At 42.0% G+C, this 10176-nt stretch overlaps 1 non-coding gene across 1 annotated transcript; it reads right to left on the bottom strand.

Moving 5' to 3' along the window:
* Window positions 1-763: 763 nt before the first annotated feature.
* LOC127742031 (small nucleolar RNA R71) lies at window positions 764-866 on the bottom strand. Its single transcript, XR_008003218.1, has one exon. It is a non-coding gene; the product is annotated as a small nucleolar RNA R71 (small nucleolar RNA).
* Between the last annotated feature and the right edge of the window lie 9310 nt (window positions 867-10176).

The following is a 10176-nucleotide window of genomic DNA, read 5'->3' as shown; positions in this document are numbered from 1 at the left end:
ACTAACCTTTTTTCAAAAATAATTTTCAAAATTCCCCCCCTCTCATCTCTTTCTATTTATTTTATTTATTTACTAACACTTTTCTTCATCTAAAAATTCGAACCCTCTCTTCTCCTTTGTGTTCGAATTTTTCTCCTCCTTCTTCTATTCTTTTCTTCTTCTACTCACATAAAGGAATCTCTATATTGTGATATAGAGGATTCCTCTTCTTTTCTGTTCTCTTCTTTTTCATATGAGCAGGAGCAAGGACAATGACATTCTTGTTGAAGCAGATCCTGAACCTGAAAGGACTCTGAAGAAGAAGCTAAGAGAAGCTAAAGCACAATAGTCCAGAGAAAATCTTACAGAGAATCTCGAAAAAGAAAGAGACATGGCTGAACCCAACAACAATGCAAGGAGGATGCTTGGTGATTATACTACACTTACTTCCAATTTTTATGGAAGAAGCATCTCAATCCCTACCATTGGAGCAAACAATTTTGAGCTGAAGCCTCAACTAGTTATTCTAATGCAACAAAACTGCAAGTTTCATGGACTTCCATCAGAAGATCCCTATCAGTTTTTAACTGAATTCTTGCAGATTTGTGATACTGTTAAGACTAATGGAGTAGATCCTGAAGTCTACAGGCTCATGCTTTTCCCTTTTGTTGTAAGAGATAGAGCTAGAACATGGTTAGACTCATAACCTAAAAATAGCCTAGACTCTTGGGATAAGCTGGTCACGGCCTGCTTGGTCAAGTTCTTTCCTCCTCAAAAGCTGAGCAAGCTTAGAGTGGATCTTAAGACCTTCAAGCGAAAAGATGGTGAATCCCTCTATGAAGCTTGGGAAAGATACAACCAGTTGACCAAAAAGTGTCCTCTAGCATGCTTTCAGAGTGGACCATTTTGGATATATTATATGATGGTCTATCTGAGTTCTCTAAGATGTCACTGGACCATTCTACAGGTGGATCCATTCACCTAAAAAAAATGCCTGCAGAAGCTAAAGAACTCATTGACATGGTTGCAAATAACCAATTTATGTACACCTCTGAGAGGAATCTTGTGAGTAATGGGACACCTCAGAAGAGGGGAGTTCTTGAAATTGATACTCTGAATGCCATATTGGCTCAGAACAAAATGTTGACTCAGCAAGTCAACATAATTTCTCAGAGTCTGAATGGATTGTAAAACGCATCCAACAATACTAAAGAAGCATCTTCTAAAGAAGAAGCTTATGATCCTGAGAACCCTGCAATGGCAGAGGTGAATTACATGGGTGAAGCCTATGGAAACATCTATAATTCCTCATGGAGAAATCATCCAAATTTCTCATGGAAGGATCAAGAAAAGCCCCAACAAGGCTTTAATAATGGTGGAAGAAACAGGTTTAGCAATAGCAAGCCTTTTCCATCATCTTCTCAGCAACAGACAGAGAATTCCGAACAGAGCCCCTCTAGCTTAGCAAATATAGTCTCTGATCTATCTATGGCCACTTTAAGTTTCATGAATGAAACAAGGCCCTCCATTATAAATTTGGAGGCACAAGTGGGCCAGCTGAGTAAGAAAATCACTGAAACTCATCCTAGTACTCTCCCAAGCAATATAGAAGAGAATCCAAAAAGAAAGTGCAAGGTCATTGATATAATCAAAATGGCCAAATCCAAAGAGGAAGGGGAGGACGTGAATCCCAATGAGGAAGGCCTCATGGGATGTCCTCCGGATAGAAAGGAGTTCCCTATTGAGGACCTAAAGGAATCTGAGGCTCTTATAGAGACTATAGAGATTCCATTAAACTTCGTTCTACCATTCATGAGCTCTGAGAACTATTCTTCCTCTGAAGAGGATGAAGATGTAACTGAAGAGCAAGTTGCTCAATATCTAGGAGCCATCATGAAGCTGAATGCCAAGTTCTTTGGTAATGAGACTTGGGAAGATGAACCTCCCTTGCTCATTAGTGAACTAAATACATGGTGTTCCGAGGGTTACATGAAACTGTAGGTCGATCTCGGACGAGATCTTCTGTGTGGGTCGGAGCTGTTGTGTCCGACATGTTGGACTTGGTGATGGTTGATAAACCACTATTTTATGGTTTATCTTGTGCTCAATTGAGTGGTTTTTATCAACTCTTTACCCACTTATTCATATTATTTGCATGGTTTTACATTTGCCTTCCTAATTATGTGCTTTGATTGAAAACATGCTTCTTTGGCCTTAAGTTCCCTATGTTTAATCCTCTCTTATTACCATTAGATGCCTTGATATGTGTGTTAAGTGATTTCAAAGATTAATGGTGCTGATCCTTCGTCCCCGGAGGGTGGGGGTACCTGCAAGGGACTCCAATGCTTAACTTAGCAAGGGTATTAAGCAGGTATTGAGTAGAATCAGAGTATGAGTTATACCTGGGTGCTCTAGTGTATTTATAATGGTGTAAAGTGACCTTTTCAGATAAGATAAGTTAGTTATCTTATCTTTATCTTTATCTTATCTTTCATGGGAACCGCCCTTATCTCTATAGGCTTGGGCTGCCTTTTGGATTGGGGTCATGTTCCTCTATTTGGGCCCTTTATTGGGCTTTCCTATGACTTGGCCGAGCTCTTTGAGAAGAGGTCGGTTTGTGCTGACCTGAAGAGGTCGGTCGCTTTGTCTATAGAACATTCCGGGTCAGACATCTCGACACAGGGTATGAACAGTGCCCCTGCTTGAGCTCGGTTTCCCTTTAGAGGTAAAGTCTTAGTTTTTAGGACTTTGAACCTTCTCGGGTAGAGCCGAACTCGAGCATTTTGTCGACTTTATCTTTGTAGAGTTCCTTTTTGAATGCGAAACGTTTAGCTTCCTCTGAGAGCGCGTGCTTTTAGATTGGCATCCTTGCCATGGGAACGCACGAGGGTTTTTAAATGCCCTCATTAATTAGTTTTAATGCTTTGTTTCTTTGATCTTTTTGAACTTTTCACCAAACGGTTTCTCTTCTCTATTTCGTAACTTCCCTTTTTTTCTCATCTTCTGTTTTCCCTTGAAAGCTTACATTTCTTGGTGTCTCAACGTGGTTTCGGCGATCGTGAGTGCTTCCGACGGTAGCTTCTGGCCTCTTCGTCTTCAATCTTCTTCCGCATTCTTCTCCTTTTTTCAGGTTGGTTTTTCTTTTTCTTCCGTCGTCTATTTTGCTGCTCTGTATTTGTTTTTTGAAGTTCTTGACTGAGTGCATGTTGGAAAGCTTGAATCTTTGTATATTATCACGCTTGGTTTATCACTGTGATGCACGCCTTCTGGTCTTCTTATTACCTTTATGTATGCTTCTGGGTGTTTTCTCCGAATTTGGCTTTTTAGGGCTTCGTATGCTACTCCTATTTTGCTGAACTTTGTTTGTTTTGAGGAAGTTTGCTCCTTTTGATGGCTTGTTTGATCTTTTTCGTGTTTGTTTTTCTTGGAAAGGGTTTCTGCTGAGATATTAGTCTTGTGGATTTTCTTTGAATCTTTATTCCCTGATTGCCTCCAAAGGATGCCCCTAGACTTTGGGTCGTATCCTGGGGTTTTCCTTTTTATCTGATGTACCATGTTGGATTGTGCTGTCCGAGTTGTTTTAATTTTGTCAGGGATGTCTTTACCTTTTTAGTAACCTAATTTTTTTTTGCTTGTAGGATTAGTTGGCCATGTCTTCCCGAAAAATATTGTCGAGGCGTCTTCTGAGGTTCCCGAAGGGATGTCCGATTGGCTAGACTCTCTTGTCTTGCTGTGTGTTTCTTTAGTCGATTCAGAATTTTGTGTGACGCTTAGAAAGCATCATCGTGTCTGTAGCAGTGAGGATCAGGAGGGCAATTATGAGTTGGTAGCACCTAATTCTGGTGATAGAGTTTGCTTCCCAGTCCTAATCCAGGGGGAGCGTCCCTTCTTCTATGCTTATGACTTCTTTTTTTAGCCAAATGAACATCACCTTTCCTTTTACTTCTTTTGAAATTGACCTGTTATGGTCTTGTAACGTAGCCCCTTCGCAGCTCCATCCGAATTCATGGGGCTTCATCAAGATTTTTCAGCTTGTTTGTCGAGAATTTGGTGTTAGGACTTCGCAAATTCTTTTTCTATACCTTTTTGTGTCGATCAAGCCTGGGACTACCAAGAAGAAGGCTTCTTGGGTTTCTTTTAGGTCTGCCCAGGGGCATAAGGTTTTTTCCATGTATGATGAATCTTTTCGGGATTTTAAGAACTACTTCTTTAAGGTCCGGGCTGTTGAAGGAGCCTGGCCTTTCTTTCTGGATGAAAATAACGAGTCCTGCTTTCCCTTAGAGTGGCAGAGAAACATAGTGGTATCCCGATATACTTGGGAGATGCTGGATGAGGTCGAGCAGGCCTTTGTGAATGTCCTAGAGGATATTTGGGGGGAACCTCCTCACTTGGATACTAAAAAATCTTTGGGAGACCCGTCCCTTATTCGAACTGCATTGGGTATTTGTCTTGATATATCTTGTTATCTTATTCTTCTCCTGCTTTCTTTCCTGGCGTGGAAAATTGTTATTTTTTATTGTGCAGAGATGTCCAAGAATAATTATGTAATGAAGGCTTTCAAGAAGGCGAGGAAAGCTACTGCAGCTCAAAACATCTCGGCCCGGGCTGATGGGGAAGGAACTTCCCAAGCTCTTTTGAAGCCATCCATGCCAAACTCTTCTGGCTCGAGGAGAGTGATCCCTACACCTCAGGTCCGTTTAGTGGATCCCTCTTAATCTTATACTGCTGCTGTGGTTTCTTCTTCGGCCGCCCTTCCTCTAAAAATACCTCAAACTGTTGAACCTTTCAATCTAGATGCCCCGGATTTTGATCCTGTTGGTTTTGTGGACCAGCAGATCGCACCTTATGGTGCTCTTTCAATGGATGATGTATCTCTTCTTCATCACTTGGATTTTATAACTCGGAGTAGTGTTAAGATGGCTCATATGGGAGCTGCTTTGTATCGCACTGCCCAAAATCTGCCTCTGCATGCTTCCAAAGCTTTTATGGAGGAAGCTAAGCAAGAATTTGATCGGATGAAGGTCTCAAGGAGGAGTTTGAAGCGGAGGTGATTAAACTAAAGAAGGAGCTGGAAGGGGAGAAGGCCAGCTCTCTTGCCCTGGCGGCCTCTGTGTGATTGGCTGAGGATGTGGCTTTGAAGCACAAAGAAAGCTATGTCACGTCCTACCGAGAAGTGATGCATCTTCGGGAGGAGCTAGAATCAGTCCGGGTTGATTATTCTGAGCTCCACGGTCATCTTGTGGGCAGCGTAACTGCTGCTTATGAGAACCTGAAGGAATAGGTTTGGGTTATTGCCCCGGACGCTGACCTAACGTAGTCGGTCTCCTACAAGACAAGTTATAAAAGTAATCCATAAAAGAGTTCTAACAAAGGTCCAAGAAAGAGGATTACAAAAATAACTCAGAAGGGGACCAACACGAAGAAATCGGTTATGGGGCGCTAAAAATACGAGCAAAAGCGAGAAAACCGACAAACAAGTCGGACCCAAACAAGTCACGACCTCAAAGGATCCAAGTTACAAACAATAAAGTACAAAAGCAATCCAAAGAGGTCAAGCAGCAAGATTTCAATACTCTCAGAAACCAAAAGAGATACCATGTTAAAGCATAATAAAAGCATAGTATAATAAAGCTTCAAAAGGCCACCAAAATCTACCTCAGAAAGCTACTTCTGTTTTTCAAAGTAAAAGTTGCCAGGCAGGCAACTAAAAAGCGTTAGCAGTTACACAAAACAATAAAACAGTTCAAAAGCCCACAAACCGGACTATTTACACAAATACTTGAAAAGAAGATCAGCAAAGATTGGGACCCTTCCCGGCAGCATCAGTATGGGGAGAAGGAGGACGAGTCTGAATAGGCACAGCATCTACAGTTTCATCATCCCGGTTCAGAATCTGACAATCTGGATCAGACGTAACTAGAGGAACCGAGGAGGTCGACACCTTGATAGAAGGCACTGGGGGAGGTTCAACATCATCATCGGGATCATCTGGGACAATCTTGCCATCCTTTACTACGTTAACAAGACTAACGAAAGTCAAGTCGGCATCAGGAGCTACAATCCGGAACTGCTCCATCAGGTTCTCAGAGGCGGCAGTTACGCTGCCCACAAGGTGACCCTGAAGCTCGGCATAATTAACCCGAGCAGTTTCCAGATCATCCCGGAGATGCATTAACTCCCTATAAGCTTAGACATAGCTATCCTTGTGCTTCAGTGCCATGTCCTTAGCCAACTTCAAAGAAGCAGCCAAAGCAATAGAGCTGGCCTTTTCACCCTCCAGTTCCTTCTCTACTTTCGCCAACTTCACCTCCAACTCTTCCTTCAGACCCTTGATCCGATCAAATTCTGATTTGGCCTCCTCCATAAAGGATTTTGTGGCATGAATTGGGATCCCCTGAACAGTTCGGAAAATAGCCGCTCCCATATGTGCCATTTTCACACTACTCTTGGTGATAAAATCTAGATACTGAAGAAGAGACACATCATCCATGGAGAGCCCACCATAGGGGGCAATTTGCTAGTCAACAAACTCGATAGCATCAAAATTTAGGGCATCCAGGTTAAAGGGCTCGGATGTTTTTTGCTTTTTTAAGGGAGGAACACCAGAAGCAACGGCAGAAGTCTGTGGAGGATCGACCTGACGAAACTGAGGAGTAGGAATTGCTTTCCTCGGCCCGGGAGAACTCGGCACAGGAGGCTTCACTGGGACCTAAGAAGATCCCTCGCCGGCCACTTTGGCCAAGATGTTCAGAGCAGCAGTTGCCTTCTTTGCCTTTTTAAAGGCCTTCATGGAGTCGTTGTTCTTTGACATCTCTGCAAATACAGAATCAGCCACAGCAAAGAGTTACAGTCACAATAAGAGAAAGAAAAAATTAAAAGAAACAAGTGTAGAAACAAGTCAGACAAGTACCCAAAACAGTCCGAACCAAGGTCGGGTCATTCAAAAACCTTTTTGTATCAAGATGGGGTGGTGCCCCCCATAGATCCTCAAGAACAACAACAAAGGCACGCTCAATATCATCAAGCATCTCCTAGGTATAGCGAGACACTCTCACATCCCTCTGCCACTCTAGAGGGAAAGAAGGCTCATCATTTTCATCAGGAGAAAAGGGGCGGGCCCCCTCGACAGCACGAACCCTAAAGAAGTAATTCTTAAAGTCCTTAAAGGACTCATCATACATAGCAAAAACTTTATGGCCCTGGGCGGACCTGAAAGAAACCCAGGAAGCTTTCTTTTTTGAAGAACCGCCAGGCTTAGCGGAAACAAACAAATAAAGGAAAAGAGTCTGAGAGGGTGTTACATCTAATTCTCGGCAGAGAAGCTAAAAAATTTAATAAAACCCCAGGAATTTGGGTGAAGCTGGGATGGGGCAATATTACACGACCACAACAAGTCGGTCTCGAAAGCAGTAAAAGGAAAAGTAACATTCAACTGACTGAAGAAGTATTCATAGGCATAGAAGAAGGGACGCTCCCTCTCAATGGAAGTCGGAAAACAAACTCTCTCATCGGAATCGGGAGCAACAAGCTCATAATCCTCCTCACGGGCACTGTTACCACAAATCCTATGGCGCTTCCTCAGCTCTGTGCAAAATTCGGCATCCACAACAGAAACACACAACAAAACAAGGGAGTCCAGCAAATCGGACATCCCCTCAGGAACTCTGGAAGACATCTCTACAATGTTATTGCGAGAAGACATGAGGCCAACTAATCCTACAAGTAATAAAAGAAGATGGGGTTACTAAAAATATCTCGGACAAGGGAGAAAACAACACAACACGATACAGGCAAACACACAGAAAAGGAAAACCCGAAGACTCAAACCAAAGTCCTGGGGCATCCTTTGGAGGCAATAATAAAGCAAGGCTTCTAGGAAAAATCTCCTTCTCGCATCCCAGCACCTCTCAAAACAAGAAAAGAAGGCTTCAGACAACAAGCATTTTCATCAAAGTAAAAAAAGTCATCAAAAACATTGCCTTACAGTCTAAACCAGCAAAAACCATCCCCAAACATCAAGCACGCCAAGCAGAGACCATTAAAGATGCAACCTTTTTCAAGAGCAGACAAAAGCAACCTTCAAATAAAACGAGGAACAGACGCGGACAGCAGTATCAGAACAGAAACAACAAAGAACATGCAAAGCCCTAAAAGCATCAAGCAAAAGCAAAAAAGATCATGCAGAAGATGGAGAAACTCCCAGAAAGCACATTTCAACAAATCTAGGGCACAATGGAAACAGAAAGATCCAAACTTTCTCAAAAAGGGAGGATCAAAATCAAAACCTCACCACAAAGCCAAAAACAAAGAGTTTCATGATGCGACCCGGTACACTTGCCGGTGAGTTTCGTGTTGGATCGTTTTCCACACATCAAGTTTTTGGCGCCGTTGCTGGGGATTGAATTAGATTGACAATGATTAAGTGAAGTAGAGATCTAGATCAAGCATTTTTTTTTGTTTCTTTATTTTTCGTTGATAACACACTAACTTTTTGAATTTTTGCTTAAGCTAACTCAAACTTCATTCTAGCAATAGATTGAAGTGTCACTGTTTTTTTGTTTTTTTTTTGTGTTTCTTGTGTTTTGCTTGTATGTCAGATACAAGAAGAACGATACCCAACTCTCATGAACGAGACGAATGCACTCTCAGGAGATTGAAAAGAGCTGAGAGAGGGAAAAACATTGTTGGAGAAGAAGAGTCTGAAGAAGAATTCCAAGACATGGAGGAACAGTCAAATAATCCACCAAATCAACAAGGAGGAGCAGCCAATAACAACAACAATCCACCACAGAGGAGAGTTTTGGCTTCCTATACATTTGCAAATCCTAGACATTGTGGGAGTAGCATTCTTACCCCAAATGTTAATGCAAATAACTTTGAACTGAAGCCACAACTCATCACCTTAGTTCAAAACAATTGTTCTTATGGAGGAGGACCACTTGAAGATCCAAATCAACACTTGTCTACATTCTTGAGGATTTGTGACACGGTCAAAACCAATGGAGTGCATCCTGACATCTACAAGATGCTATTATTCCCATTTTCTCTTAGAGACAAAGCTACTCAATGGTTGGAATCCTTCCCAAGGGACAGCATAGAGAACTGGTGGACGAAATTGTGATCAACAATAATGGCTCTTTAGCATCTGCATAAAAACATTAACTCAGCACTTTCTTTCCACAATCTCGTTCAACTAACCAACAAGTGTACTGGGTCGTCCAAGTAATAAACCTTACGTGAGTAAGGGTCGATCCTACAGAGATTGTTGGTATGAAGCAAGCTATGGTCACCTTGTAAATCTCAGTTAAGCAGATTAAATGGTTATGGGTTTCGAAAATTAATAATAAACAGAAAATAAAAAGGGATAGAAATACTTATGTAGATCAATAGTGGGAATTTCAGATAGGCATGTGGAGGTGCTGTGCTCCTTCTAAATCTCTATTTTTTTTATTACATTCATCCAATCCTTCTTACTCCTTTCCATGGCAAGTTGTATGTAGGGCATCACCGTTGTCAATGGCTACATCCCATCCTCTCAGTGAAAACGTTCCTATCCTCTATCACAGCACGGCTAATCATCTCTCGGTTCTCAATCAGGTTGGAATAGAATCCATTGATTCTTTTGCGTCTGTCTAATGCCCAGCCTTCAGGAGTTTGAAGCTCGTCATAGTCATTCAATACCGGAATCCTACTCGGAATACCACAGACAAGGTTAGACTTTCCGGATTCCCGAGATCCTACTCGGAATACCACAGACAAGGTTAGACTTTCCAGATCCCCATGAATGCCGCCATCTACCTAGCTTATACCACGAAGATTCTGTTGGGGAATCTAAGAGATATGCGCCCAGCCTAGAGTAGAACGGAAGTGGTTGTCAGTCACGTGGTCTAAGGTAGAACGGGAGTGGTTGTCAATCACACGCGTTCATAGGTGAGAATGATGATGAGTGTCACGGATCATCACATTCATCAAGTTGAAGTGCAACGTATATCTTGGAATAAGAATAAAAGAGAATTGAATAGAAAGTAATAGTAATTGTATTGAAACTTGAGGTACAGCAGAGCTCCACACCCTTAATCTATGGTGTGTAGAAACTCCACCGTTGAAAATACATAAGTGAAAGGTTCAGGCATGGCCGAATGGCCAGCCCCCTAAAACGTGATCAATATCCTCTTAAGATGAAGAATAAAACAAAAA

This window comes from Arachis duranensis, chromosome 9 (genome assembly GCF_000817695.3).
Source record: "Arachis duranensis cultivar V14167 chromosome 9, aradu.V14167.gnm2.J7QH, whole genome shotgun sequence".
NCBI lineage: Eukaryota > Viridiplantae > Streptophyta > Magnoliopsida > Fabales > Fabaceae > Arachis > Arachis duranensis.
Note: the sequence above shows the minus strand (reverse complement) of the source record. Positions and strands in the feature narration are given on the sequence as shown.